Source organism: Lissotriton helveticus, chromosome 1_1, assembly GCF_964261635.1.
Source record: "Lissotriton helveticus chromosome 1_1, aLisHel1.1, whole genome shotgun sequence".
Classification (NCBI taxonomy): Eukaryota; Metazoa; Chordata; class Amphibia; order Caudata; family Salamandridae; genus Lissotriton; species Lissotriton helveticus.
Window position 1 is genome coordinate 1530283522 of NC_136057.1, and position 15828 is coordinate 1530299349.

Here is a 15828-nt window from a genome sequence, read left to right on the forward strand (position 1 = left end):
TCATCTGCTCCTCTGGTGTGTCACACAGCTGCTTGTACAGGAGAAGGACCCTGTACACCAGCATCGTCTGAGACATTGTAGCTCCCAGAGGATGTGAACAGCAGCAGAGCGATGAAGAGGCCTGTAGAAGTGAGGATTCTGAAGGCAAGGGATCTGTCTAGCAAAACAAAGGCTTATATATAGACCGCATAGGCAGACTTCTGTGTGGACGGTCACAGGGATAGATGCGGATTGGTCGAATTTTGCAAAGTTTTCCAATTGATTCAAATTCTGCCTGACACTCTGCCTACTGTGCAGTTTTAAATATCTGGCAGTCCACGATTAAGATTGCTACTTTAGCAATGTAAGTAAATTGTATTGGTCTTTACTGCAGGCACACACAATCAGTGAGCTGCGACTGTCAGCTTAATTAGTTATAGTCTATGGCCAGGTCCACCTCTGTTCTGATCCGCCTACTCCAACTTTTGAATGAAGAGTTGGTTGGAGTAAAAAACTTGAAAATGATGATGTTTTGTACTACACCATGCCTGCATGCACTATATTTTGTGTTGAAGGAGCATACAAATCAAATGCCCAAATTCACATAAATAAGACACCTTGAGAGGGCCATAAAATACTTGTTGTCATGCTAAACCAACATGAAAGTACACAGCATGGTTTCTGATGTTCAACGTTCCCTCAGGCAGTATGCAGCTAATGTCCATTAACAGGTGTAAATACACCACATAACAGTTTAGGAAGCAAGGTGGAAAGGGTGTGTGTGTCTGATGTACAGGATCCTACCTTCCCAGAGTGCCCTTGCAGTCAAAATTCAATCACCCTTCAGAGTTATTGAAACTAAATAGAACATTGTAAGTGGTCTTTGTTTTCATACTTAAGTGCTCATCTGAATATTGAGAAAGAAGTACATTGCCACTGGTGTGTATATGTCATTGTATGTGTAATGCCGACATGACAACATGACAGTGTACACAATGTTGCGTGATCAAGAGGGAGAGATAGGACCAGAAAGCTAGTCCATGTCCCCGGGTTAATATGAGGTTTAATCAAAAAAGAGACTAGCTCAAATTATTTGTAGCAAATAATTATTAAGGGAGGGGGAAGACTCTGGTATGTTTTGTCACGGAGTGTGAACACCTGGCAAGTGTGTTCATAAAGCCCTCACCCACCAACCTAGTTGGTGGCATGCTTCATCATCGGGCCCACCCAGTAGCACCTAGCGTGCTCCGGGTGTGCTTCAACGCCTGACTACAGCGGAGCTGGTATATTGCTGAGTGTGCAGTGATGAAAGTTAAGGGAGTGATGTTAAAACGGCTGGCCGGTGGTCCCAGTACCCGAGGGTAAAATTAGACTTTAATACCTGGGCCTCCGTCAGCGGTTAAAAATAAGGCAGGGGGATGTAAGAGGCGAGTTACGACCTCTCACATCCAATGGGTCAACATGTTTCAGCCAGTGCCTTATGACTAAGCTGGCTTTCTTCAGGACCTAAATAAAAGGTGAGTGTGAATTAACTAGTGGGAGTGTAGTTTGGACTATGTGTCTACACGCCCTAAAGTGTATCTATGTGTGAGAGGGGGATTCCCTTCTCAAGACCACCTGTACATATAACATTAATGGACAAAGACAAAACATACAGGGAAAAATAGAGTCATTAGGATGTACAGGGTAGCGCACATCTGATTGCCGTCACTATAGCGGGTGCAAGTGGGCTATAGGCGGCAAGACAAGCAAGATTATGACACGGAGTGTCGTAGATTACTGAGTGATAACAGGAACTATCGACGGCTGGAACAAGACCCCACCAATGAACTGAGGACCACGATCCACACGCTAGTCAAAAAGGCATTGGATACTGAACACATATCCAAACAGGAAGCAGATTATCTCTGCCCACAGAACACCAGAACTCCGTATTTTTACACTGTTCCCAAAGTACACAAAGGGGTCAGCCCCCCTCCTGGAAGACCCATCGTGTCAGGGATCAACTCCCTACTGGAACCACTGTCACGTTACTGTGACTTTTTCTTGAATCCCCTAGTACAGTCAATCCCGACGTACATTAAGGACACCAAGCACCTCCTGCAAGTTCTCAACAATAAAGAATTCAACCCTACAACTCAATTACTGGTGGGCCTAGATGTGGAGAGTCTGTACACCAGCCTCCCACAAGATGCCACTCTCAAAGTACTCCATGACATCCTTATGGCAACCAACTGGGAGTACCATACCCCAAGGTCCTTCATATTGTCTTGCGCAACCCTGGCACTCAAAGAAAACTTCTTTGAATATGACGGTACCCTCTACCTACAAACTAATGGGACGTCTATGGGCAGTGTCTTCGCTCCCAGCGTGGCGGGGCTATACGTCCACCACTTTGAAGAGAGCCACATAACAACAGACTCAAACCCCTACATCAACCATATCCTGAGCTGGCGCAGGTATATAGATGATATCCTGGTGGTATGGCAGGGTTCCCACTCTGACCTGGATAAATTCATGACGTGGCTAAACAAACTACACTCCCACTAGTTAATTCACACTCACCTTTTATTTAGGTCCTGAAGAAAGCCAGCTTAGTCATAAGGCACTGGCTGAAACATGTTGACCCATTGGATGTGAGAGGTCGTAACTCGCCTCTTACATCCCCCTGCCTTATTTTTAACCGCTGACGGAGGCCCAGGTATTAAAGTCTAATTTTACCCTCGGGTACTGGGACCACCGGCCAGCCGTTTTAACATCACTCCCTTAACTTTCATCACTGCACACTCAGCAATATACCAGCTCCGCTGTAGTCAGGCGTTGAAGCACACCCGGAGCACGCTAGGTGCTACTGGGTGGGCCCGATGATGAAGCATGCCACCAACTAGGTTGGTGGGTGAGGGCTTTATGAACACACTTGCCAGGTGTTCACACTCCGTGACAAAACATACCAGAGTCTTCCCCCTCCCTTAATAATTATTTGCTACAAATAATTTGAGCTAGTCTCTTTTTTGATTAAACCTCAGTGTACACAATGTAACATGTGTCTGCATGTTGTGCTGAGTGAAATTCAAGATGAAGTGCATGATGCCATACATAACATAGTCGTACTGTGTTTACCACAACATTTGCTCATTCATCAGACATACCCAAGTCATTTGTTATTGGCTTGTGCAATTTGGACTATGTCCTGCTTGATTTTGCAAAAATCAGCCAGCCACTAGTGATATGAGTCAAGCGTACTTTCCTTCCTGTGTAAGTATACATTTAAGACATAATCAGAAATGTCATGTATGCTGTGTGTTAGAAATGGGATTTCTGGTTGGCAAGGGCTTGCGCCTAACCCAGACAGAAACCACCACTCTAGTCAGGGCAATGGAGTTACACACTGAAGATAACCCCTGCTCACCCCCTTGGTAGCTTGGCACGAGCAGTCAGGCTTATCCCAGAGGCAATGTGTAAAGCATTTGTGCAACACACACACATCCAGCAGCAACACACTGGGCACACTACAAAAGAAAGTCCACACAAGGTTATATCAAAAATAGCCTTTGTATTATCATAAACACGTTAGAAACCTAATCACACATATACACCATGTTAACTGGCACAGGCAATATTCAAAGGGGATTATATACAGGATCAGGCCAACCGGGCCATGATCAGAACCATCAGAACAGGTAAGTAAATGCAAAACACAACCAGTAACTCCTGGAACCATAATGACATAAGCATTATCATATTAGCATTAGACACCATCCTAAAATATCATAACAACATTAGGAAATAAACACATTAGGAATACTCAATTAGACGGAGAAGCACTTCTATTTAATCTGGTTTTTAGGTCTCGCCTGTCGATGCGCATGCGCATCGAGCAAGCGAGAGTATTGCGACTTATCCACTCTTTATCCACACTGCAAGGAATCGTGGCGATTCCTTGCAGTGCCCGTGACTTTTAAGGTCAATGCGCATGCGCATTGAGCTTATGCGCATTGACCTTAAAAGCGCGTGCACGTCCGTCTTTGTTTACCCGCTCCGCCCCCTCCCCTTCCCGCCGTCTCACATTTCGCAATGCCCTCCTAACAACACACACACCCTCTCCCCCGCTCCGCCCCCTCCCCGCCATGTCTGCCCCCTTCCCGCCGTCTCGCATTTCTCCTCCCCCCTCCCCTCTCTTCCCTCCTTAAAAACAACTTTATGAAAACCATCGACTTGCAAAGGTTTGTTGTTTCCATAAATATTATTCAGTTGCTAGAGTTTTTTTTACTTCAGCAGTTTGAATAAAATATTTGCTTGTTATACAGAGCCAGGCTCCCCTTTTTCCACTCCCCTCCCCAGCCCCGCCCCTTCACCACATCCAGATTGGCCCCTTGCTACCACATCACACCCCTCGTGACACACCACTTCCTGGTATTCAACTTTGTCGACCGGCTCCACAGTAACCCTGCCGAAGCAACAACGGCCCCTGGATTGACTCCATGAGAGCTCCTCTACTGACTCAGGTACACAGCCCGCCGTGTTCTTTTACCCCCCCTCTCCTCGACCGTCCTCCACCAGTCCTTATCCTTAGCCTTTCCCCTCCCTTTCCTCTGCCAGGTATTCTACCACAACGCGTGGAACGCCGTACTGCGAAGCACCTGACGTCCACGGATGTGGCACCGATCGCCCGCGCTGTGCCTCCCGCTTTATTCAGGTATTTACACGCTCCCCCCAGCTCACCCGCCCGGCTTCACCAATGTTCCCTCGTCCCTCATTCCACTCCTTTATTCCCCCACTACAGATGTTGCCCATCCGACTGGAAGCACCTTAATTACTGATCTTCCGATCTACATTGTTTTTCCAGGTAACTCTGCCGCCTAAGCGCTTCATCTGGCCACTTCTCTTTCGCACTGCTCCGGTATGTCACCCCACCCGGTCCGACAACTTGGCCATGGTTTGAGCGCTTACTTCCAGATGCCGCCACACTGATACTATGCCTTACGCGAGTGAATCAGCCCCAGGATTTCGACATCCCTCCTCCTGCACTTTGACCTTACTAACCCACGGCTTTTGTACTTCCCATTCCTGGCCCCCACCTTGAAACTGTTCGTTGTCACCCTTAGTCTGACTTAATTGCACATCGCGAGTTCGGGTCCTTTGCCTCTCGCTATTCCGCCTCGGTATGTTCTTCTAGACTCACCTACCTGCCGGCTTCCTAGCCCATTACCATGACGTGATTGCAGACGTTGAGGCTACTCTCTTCATTCTGTTCTTCCCGCTTACTGCACAGCCACCGTGAGCTTCTTCGCCACTCTGTGTTTCACCCCTTCCCCCCACCTGGCCGCCCTTGCTCCCCTACCAATTGCCTACTCACCCAGATGCCCCAGAATTGACACACAACCTTATGTCCAGGCTCTTACTTCACCACCCTGGTAGTGTTCATGCCCCCTGCTCTTATGCGCAGCAGTCTCTTAGACGGCCCACCTAGGAGCCGCTCTATAGTCTTGCACGCACCTCCTACCCTCCCTCACCTCTTCTTTCCCTCCCACAGCACCCTCTAAACAACACAATCTTGTCCTGTAGACGATCCCAATTGACGAGGATCGAAACGTCGTCGACAACACAGCGCAAGACATGGCGCAGTTTTCCATGATGACTCATTTCAAATCAATAACTCTCTAAATTCTTTCACCTCTGTAATTCATTCTTGAGCCACTTTTTTCACTGTATATATTGACACTATCACTCACCTTGCGCCGCTCACGCTGTCCGTTTCTGTTACTTGCGTCGCCACCTATGTCACCTGCACATACCTGAGCACCAAGTACAATCGGGTTGTTTTTGATTTGTTCATACAGTGCTGCCATAACTGTATAATTGTTTATTTGTTCTTTTTTCCCTCCTCTTGTTTAACATATGATGAATAACAAATCAAGTCCTTAAATTGTTCTCAGTCTCCTTATTTCGGTACTAGTAATGCTTTTAGCATACATACTTAATTGTCTCCTAAATATTACCAGTTGGGATATTGTTTTTTTTCCTCTACCTGCCCTTCAGCTTGTCACGTGCGGCTTGTCATAAATAATATGACTAGCTGGCTTCCATCTTTTCCTCTGATAATATCGCGGCCCCTTTTGGACGAAGCGTCCACGCAGTTCATGGATAATTCAGTGGATTTCTTTTTGGGCCTAAATATTTTTTCCTGAGAATCGTAGGTAGAAACTGCTGTCCTATTTCAGAATACTCTGTCCGATGACCGACTGTGTCAAGTGAGCGCGGGAAAACTCGATGTGCCTTTTGTTAATTTACCCAAGCAGTCTATAGTTACGTTTGTTGTTATGACATGAGCTACATTTTTTAACAGCTTTAAAGTAGGCTACATTTTCGAAAGAAAGAGCTTAACTTCCGTATTGTAATAAGCCTGATTACAGATGATTTTACACACGCCACTCCATAATCTAAGCTTTTGCTTGACAATTGTTAGGGTGGAATTCTGTACGAATGTAATGTGGAATAATCGTTTCCATTGTTACAGCACTGCAAAAAAACACAAGCGCTTTTTACTTATATACTGGCTTGTTAGCCAACGCCGTGGTTCTTGTTTGTCTACTTCAAAAGGATGGAATGCTAGGCAGGCCCTGTATGGATTTATACCTTTCACCTACAAATATTTGGAGAGAGCGTTTAAACAAACTATCTCGCATGCTATTACCATATGTTTTGGTAAACACACCACTGCAGCAAATTCTTTCAGTTCACTGCTGTGCTTAAAACAAAAACCTTATCATCACCGGAATGCACATAATAAAAGAGGGGCACCTTTTATTATAAGTGTGCACATAGACTTTTTTGTGCTAAGTGCAAATTGCAACTTTTCAATAAATATTTTACTCTGAGTGATAGAAGGGGCTCTGTTAGTAAAAAGCTGTTACGTACTTTAGGATGCAATTTAATCACTTGTTGAGTAACATTTTAAACCCCTCACCCTCCCTCACCCACCCTCACCCTCACTCACCTTCAACACCTCACCCTCACTCACCCTCAACGCCTCACCCTCACTCACCCTCAACACCTCACACTCACTCACCCTCACCCTCAACACCTCACACTCACTCACCCTCACCCTCAACACCTCACACTCACTCACCCTCACCCTCAACACCTCACACTCACTCACCCTCACCCTCACCCTCTCTCACCCTCTACCCTCACTCACCCTCAATACCTCACCCTCTACCCTCACTCACCCTCAATACCTCACCCTCTACCCTCACTCACCCTCTACCCTCACTCACCCTCAATACCTCACCCTCTACCCTCACTCACCCTCAATACCTCACCCTCTACCCTCACTCACCCTCAATACCTCACCCTCTACCCTCACTCACCCTCAATACCTCACCCTCTACCCTCACTCACCCTCAATACCTCACCCTCTACCCTCACTCACCCTCAATACCTCACCCTCTACCCTCACTCACCCTCAATACCTCACCCTCTACCCTCACTCACCCTCAATACCTCACCCTCTACCCTCACTCACCCTCAATACCTCACCCTCTACCCTCACTCACCCTCAATACCTCACCCTCTACCCTCACTCACCCTCAATACCTCACCCTCTACCCTCACTCACCCTCAATACCTCACCCTCACTCACTCTCACTCTCACTCACACTCACCCTCACACTCACCCTCACTCACCCTCACTCACCCTCACTCACCCTCACCCTCACTCACTCTCACTCACCCTCACTCACCCTCACTCACCCTCACTCACCCTCACTCACCCTCACTCTCACACTCACCCTCACACTCACCCTCACTCACCCTCACTCACCCTCACTCACCCTCACTCACCCTCACACTCACCCTCACTCACCCTCACTCACCCTCACTCACACTCACCCTCACACTCACCCTCACACTCACCCTCACACTCACCCTCACTCTCACACTCACTCTCACACTCACTCTCACACTCACCCTCACACTCACCCTCACACTCACCCTCACACTCACCCTCACACTCACCCTCACTCACCCTCACTCACCCTCACTCACCCTCTCACTCACCCTCTCACTCACCCTCTCACTCACCCTCTCACTCACCCTCTCACTCACCCTCTCACTCACCCTCACTCACCCTCACTCACCCTCACTCACCCTCACTCACCCTCACTCACCCTCACTCACCCTCACTCACCCTCACTCACCCTCACTCTCACTCACTCTCACTCACTCACCCTCACTCTCACTCACTCTCACTCACTCACCCTCACTCTCACTCACTCTCACTCACCCTCAACCCCTCACCCTCAACCCCTCACCCTCAACCCCTCACTCACCCACCCTCAACCCCTCACTCACCCTCACTCACCCTCAACCCCTCACCCTCACACAGTGCAATAGGTCTCGGAGCATTTGAGTTAGAGCTTTTAGAAATGTTTATGGCTTTTTTTTTTTAAATTCTTTAGCATTGGCTACAGGAAACAAAAATGCTAAAGATTTACAAAAAAACCCATAAACAATTCTAAAAGCACTAACTCTAATGCTGCGAGACCTATTGCATTTCCAATGCTTGTTGTTTTTTATTACTAATACTATTCAAGTTTTATCTAAGCATGCTGTAGTGGTAGCACGTCTGCCTAAACCGTGCCTATACTGAAACTTCCTTACCTCGAGTCGTTCCGTCCTGACCACTGTTGCTATGGTTAGTTACCACCTATGTTTATTCACAAAAAATAATCAATTGTAACTGAAATATTTTACACAACACTTGTCAAATGTCTCCATTAATTTAAACACAACACACTTAAGCTTTATATATTTAAGTACATATACACATGCATTTTATACAGCGGTCAAGAATTTTTTCCAACTTTCCGAAGAGTGCCCAATGCATTTTGGGCAGAACGGCCCCTTCTTCGGGGGCCGTGGATCTACAAAATACATAAATCTAATTGAGAACTTCATTCAATCAAATACTTTTAACCACAGACTTGAAACCTTCATATTTGTGCAGGCAAGTTCATATTTAAAAACATTAATTTTTCATCATCTCTAAATTTTATGACCATTTTTCACAAGAACACCATGGTTAATAAATGAAAAATAAAGAAAACACAGAGAAAACCAAATAGAATTGTCCAAAAAACAATCCTGTCTACTTCCTGACACCTACACCACAGAGTGAACAGCGCACTCATTTTGAAAACTACTCACAAGTCAGACGATGCCTTGGTATTAAATATACTCTGCAGAAAATTTGAGGAGCGTTTAATGACAATGCATTAATCCATGGAACTGCCCACAAGAGTCTACAGTTTTTCTACACCTACCGCCATTGATATATTCAGTTTCAAAAAAACTCCAATGGCAGTCTTCAGCTTTACAAGTGATCCGTCTTCAAAAATAATGAAATGTCACTTGAAAAATCTAAACCTCATCTTCTGCCCCGAAAACTACTCCATGGTAACCCGTCAACTCCTACCTTTCGAATAACCTGTGCCCTTGTATCCAGTGGAGAACTAAATGCTCAAACTTCACAATGCTGCTACCATGGAGGAAACTCTCGCCGTTCTAATAAACACTGTACGCCTGGAAACGCGAGCCGTACTGGTTCATAGAAACAAACGTAGACCACGCGCCTTACACTACCGGCACCATCTTGGAACGGTCTGCCTCACTGAAACTGTTGACAATAAAACTTTATGAAGACACTGGATTCCCAAAACGCTAAACTGCTCATAAAAACTACAAAACAGAAACCAAATAATTTCACCTAAAAATAACAACCACACTCTCGGATCACATCCCGAACTATCCTAATGGTCAATGCCAAAAAACCGTGCTCCAAAATAAAAGAAAAGAAAAGAAATTAAGAAAAGAAAAATAAGACTTGGTGTGCTTAAACCATGTTTAGTCTTGTAAGGTATAACAAGTTGCTTACACATGTAGCATGAAACCAGTACCACAGATCACATCTCAAGGATATTCAATGTCATGAACCACAGTCTTCATAAAAAACAAACATAATCAATTTTCTCATTTAAGCCCTTTGGATTCTGAGTTTCCAATCTTTTTATCCAATACGTTTCCCTTTGGAGCAGGGATCTAGTTGGATCCATGCCTGCGTGTTGCTTAACTTTTTCTATCACAGAAAACTGCATTTGGGCAATGCTGTGTCTAGCCTACGTCCACTGTACAGCTAAGCTACTTTTTTGGTTTTAATTCCTAATGGTACTTTTATGTTCAGATATTCGAATTTTTAATTTTCGCTGTTTTACCACATATAACTTACCACACGGGCATTTTATGTAGTAAATTAAGTCAGTAGAGTTGCAATCCGAAATATGAAATAATGTAATAACTTCTCCTGTAGGCGGATGATATAACATTGCACCACAAATAACATTTTTACAATGTACGCAATTGGCACACTTTTTTATTCCTCTATACTCATTCAACTGTTTTTGTTTATATTTCGATGAGGTCATAAAATTTTTTTTTAGATTTTTTGAACGAGTAAAAGCAAACAAAGGTTTTTGACGAAAAATACCATGAAAATCTGCTTCAAGTATAAAGCTGAAGTAGAAGCTTACATGTGTTGTGGTTAAATAATGGTGACATTTGACAAGTGTTTAGTAAAATATGTCAGTTAAAATTGATTATTTTTTGTGAATAAACATAGGTGGTACCTAACCATAGCAACAGTGCACAGTGGTCGAGTCGGAACAACTCGAGGTGAGGAAGCAAACACATTAGGCCCAAACCTTATCAGCTCAAACACTTTACGCATTAGGCCTCAGCAGCATACACACAGTATGCAATAACCTCATAACCATAAACATCATTAGAGGCGTAGATCCGGGTGTGTAAATCCAATCACATAAATGACATTATGCAATCACAATTACAAGGGGCATAAAACAAATGTGGGTAGTTTTGTAGAGGCTGGAGTTCTACCAATCTCACCCACAATGGCCCAAGGCCATCTGGCCTTCTCGGAGGGCTCAAATGCCCTATGTCCAAAATGTCGGGGCGGCTGCCACGGCAGCAGAATCCATAAGTGTGCAACTGCGCTGGCACCACTGTGCCTCCTGGGTCCTCACCGGGACTCCCCAAAATGCTCCGGCCTAAACGTTGCAGATGCCGCTAATTGCCGTGCAGCTGTGAAGGAAATCTGGCACTGGAACTGGCTGTGCCCTCTGGAGCCCCACTGGGACTGCCTAAAACAACTGTGTCCAAATGAGCACCGCCGACAATGTGCCCCAATCAATTCAATTCAATTCAATTCAATATTAAGCTTTATTCGACCATGATGAAAACAGTCATAAAAGCACAAGGCATATACAGTAAATGTAAAGTTATTATTATTTTTTTTAATTCATAGAATAAAAAAAGAGCAATAAAATACCAAATTCACATAACATTACAAGATTACACCTTATAAAATAGTAACACATAACAAATCCCTCTTCACCGCCTAACAGGGGGAATCCAAAACCTCAAATTACATACTTTTCCTTAGCCAAAGGACCTTTTTTTAGCAATTTCGATACCCTCCGGTCCACATGCTTGTTCTCTAAAAGTTGTAGACGCACAAGCGCTGGGACACATTGCCTAAGGCCTTGCTGTCTTAAAAGAGGCAGTAGCCAAACTTTCCTTAATTCTTAAAACAGCTTCCAAAAGAGAAATAAGTGGATAGTAGACTGCTCTCAATGGGAGTCACATGGGCACGGGAGTAAGAGCCTTGACCAGTCGTTCATTATGGGTATTGTCGCTAGTCTGTGAACAGTGCCCAATCTGAATCTTGTCAGAAGCATTCTGTCATAGCCACTTGAAACGAAATACAAATAAGGTTCCATGCTCAAAGAAGTGAGCCTTAACTAATGTTGCATAACTGTGGGTTTAATGATTTTGTCTGCTACTCTTAGGGAGCCCAACAGTTCGAGGCCCTCTTTCTTCAATGCTTTTCCGGAGATCCGAGCCATGGAGCTAGGATTTGTGAAATAGTCTGGGTGTCCTAGATCATTCAAGAAGCTGTAAACAAACCTGAGCCAGGGGATATTTAGCGCCCCTTCCAACCTAATGCAATCGTGCAGTATATCTCTGTTTATATGGATCTGTTCACTTACACATATCCTGTGCCATAGAGTTATTGGCTCCAATTTGATGAGGTCCAATATATAAAGGGAGTCCAAACACCTCATGGCACACAAATGAGGACGTGCCATGGGGAGCTGAAAGGATGTACTACAGGAAGGCATTTTCCACCATTTGTAGGGGGAGGGAATTGACAAAGCCCCACACCCCAGCCCTGTACATCGCCGCTGATGTACACTGCAACTTGTATATTAGCAAGAGTTCCCACGGTGGCTTTCTTCCCAGCGTCTTCGCAAAGGTGGCTAGGGTACTAGTTGATCTGCTAAAACCTATTTTTTTCATCTCAATAGCGCAAGTCCAGGTGTCATTCTGATTAAAAAGGACATCAAGATATGAGAAAGTTCTTGTTGACGCTAACTTCCTATCGTCCAGGCATATGTCCCTACCCATTTCCCTTCGTGACCCTATTCCACAGCTCTTTATGAAGGTCTTCGAGAAATGAATGCTTAAGCCCAAATCCAGCATGAAGGCATTGAAACTATCCAGAACCCTTTGCAGACCATTTCGCGGGCGCGCCACTAATACGGCATCGTCGAAGTATAAGAGGGCCGGTATAGGTCGCCCATCTACTTGAGGAAAATCTTGTACGGTCTTTAAGAGAGCGTCGGACAACCCGTTAATGTATAAATTAAAAAAAGAAGGGGGCCAGGACGCAGCCCTGCCTAACCCCTCTCCTTACAGGGAATGCTTCTGTGCACTGACCCTCCACCCTACATCTGACACTTTATGAGGCTCCCTTATAACAATGCTGCAAAAAGGCAATAATGTTATGGTCCACCCTTAGGCCTGCAAGAATCTCCCATAGCCTACTATGTATTACAGAATCAAATGTGGCTGTTAAATCAACAAAGACTAGATAAAGTTTACCCTCTTTTCCTCTTGTGTATTCCCCTATGATGATGGCCAGGTTTAAGATCTGTTCTATGGTGCCCAGCCATACTGAAGGTCTAACAGAACCTGATTTTCAGCTGCCCAATCCTGTAAGTGCTGCAGGACGACACGTCCCGCCACCTTCAACATGGAATCAAGTAGAGAAATTGGTCTGTAACAACCAGGATCTTGAGGATTTCCCTTCTAAAAAATCGGGACTATGATGGACTCCACCCAAGTCTTTGGAAATGTAGTACAAACACTAGCATTGAGCAATTGGGTTAGAAGTGGGCCCCATTGCAGGGCGTTGGACTTAAATAAGTCATCTGGAACCCCGTCGGGCCGGGTGCCTTACCCCTCTGTCTTCGAGCAAGGGCTAGATCTACTTCGCCCAGCGTTACATGGAGGTTGCTTTGATGTTCGGAATATACTCCCGGAGATTGATGATCACGAATGGCTGGGCCATTATATACTGCAGGAAAATGGCTAACCCAGTCTTTTTCTGAGATCGCAATCCCCCACTCAAAGGAGGGGCCCTTATTACCATCCAAAATGCTGCAGAGTCCATACGTTTGGCGGCTGCGTGGAGCGAATCCCAGGCTTCCTCCCTCAGGCACCTTTTTCTATCAGCAATTGCCCTCTTATAGTCTGCTCTTACCCTCCTTACCACCCCGCCCCGGCGATCTCGGTTGTCTATGGAGCTCTATCTTCAGATTAGAGAGTGCATTAGTGCAGGCACTGTTAATCCAACTTCGAGTTTTCGGTTTAGAACAACATTGATTGCTTAGTAAATTTGTGACCTCTTTAGTTATCTTAAGGAAGGAGTGCACTATGTCGTCCTATGTGGAAAGCTCACTCAGTCAGCTTTCAAAGGCAGATTTACATGTCAAGATAAGCTGTTTTGTCAATGCCTCTGGGTCAACTTTGGACCAGCGAAGGGCATAACCATTCTTTTTTTCAACTCTAGGGTACCCATCACCTGATTTGCTGGTTTCTTCCCCATAAAACCTTGGGCAGGTAGGAATAGCTTAAGACAAAGCAGATAATGGTCACTCATGCGATGCCCCCTATCATAAAAGAAAGCAGCCTCGGGCAAGGGTATATAAAGCTAACATAAAATCAATGGTAGAAACAAGACCTCTACCATTAAAAGTCAAGGACATAGTCATGGTGGTAGGAACGAGTTCATTGTCAAATCCCAGATCGTATCGGGACAATAGTTGATTAAAAAGTTTCCCAGCCTTTGTGTGTGAGAAATAATAATTAAAATCCCCCTAGTCATTATGGTGACCACAAAATCTGGGATCAACCGATTTATACAGTGCACAGTTAAAGTCCCCCAACAGAATTATCATAGTGTCCTTTGATCTCAGATTACATATGGCGTCCAAGGTCTCACCAACCCTTGTAAGCTCAAATCCAAGCTCCTTCACTGGAACATTATTTAAAAAATTTACCATGAGCACACACTGTGAGTGATTTATAAATAATTGAATAATGTGATAGTGACAGTCCCCTGCACAAAATACATTATCAGACACTAGCTTATTAGAAATGTACGTGAACAACCCTTCCTTGGGCTTTCCTCCCAGACCCTTCACCGCAGGAGAATTAAAAGTCATGTAGCCATTAATATGTATTGGCTCTAACTCACATGTTTGCTGTACAATGACCTGAAGTGCTGTCAATTGAAAACTGATAGCATCCCTCCGGGCACTCTGGATGGGGATATTGTCTTTCGTATGAATTTCAAAACGTGATTAATTTTCATGATTTGAAAATGTTCTTTTATTGACATTTACTTCAATAGTTCATGTTAATTCACATGTTCAATATGAATAAAGTTTTCAATAAAGTTGCTTGTAGTCAAAACAATGTTTTATGCGGCTCCAACGCATTTCGGGCAACTGCCCTTCATCTGGGAGCATCTACAAGAACGACATAAATGGCGTGTATATCAGAGGTTGAGTTCATAGAAATATGCATGCAAAGTGACTAAGCTTTAAATGTTAGAGGTAACTGAACTTAAATGTGAATAATAAACGGACAAACGATGGTGGAGTATAATACACGGTGATAGAAACAGTGACTGGGTGTGCGGTAGCAGGGGGTGAGGTAATGGTGATAGGTTAGGTCAATCTACTCGCGTTAAGGCTTTAAGGTGCGTTAAACGATCAAAATAGTAGAAGGTAAATTGAAAAGGTTAGCCGGTTCACATCGCTGACACGCGTTCACAGGTATTAGCGCTCAGTTTTACTTACGATTTCTGACAACGGGGTGTCGCGCTGGGTGCGGGCTTCTTTCGTGTGAGCTAGCGGGTTTGTTAAAGAGTGCGTTAGTCCTGTGGTATAAACCGGAAGGTTCTATGAGTCATGTGATTGAAAAAAGGTCGAAGTAGAAAGAGGGCTACTGCGCGATAAGTAAAATGACTGTTACTAAATGTGAACGTGAACAATACAAATAACGGATAATACAAAAAATCAAATGATAATCAGATGTAGGTGCCACTGCATATTATCACAAACATTACGGTGTGGATTTGAGCATATGCGGTCAGGAGGTTAATCAGAGCGTAGATGCCCATAGTGGGCTGAAACAGTCATAAAAATATATAGTTCAGAGGTAACAAGAAAATTCAATTCGTACAATGACAACAGACAATGACACTTTATTTGTGTGATTAATAAAAACCAATACAAATAAGGAGCAATCAATATAAAAAGAATAATTACAATTTAATAAAATAATAATGTATATATATGGCTAGACCCTAAAACCACCATTTGGTGTTTTGTTTTCTAAGATGCAGTAACTATTGATCCTTTGGCT

General features: G+C 44.4%; 1 long non-coding RNA gene across 2 annotated transcripts in view; it reads right to left on the bottom strand.

Annotated features, from left to right (window-relative positions):
- The window catches only part of LOC144828687 (uncharacterized), a 58370-nt gene extending 43006 nt beyond the window's left edge, over window positions 1-15364 (bottom strand). For both annotated transcript variants that reach the window (XR_013610514.1, XR_013610515.1), the window contains exon 1: window positions 15261-15364. This is a non-coding gene — a long non-coding RNA (uncharacterized LOC144828687). The remainder of the gene's footprint in view (window positions 1-15260) is intronic.
- Between the last annotated feature and the right edge of the window lie 464 nt (window positions 15365-15828).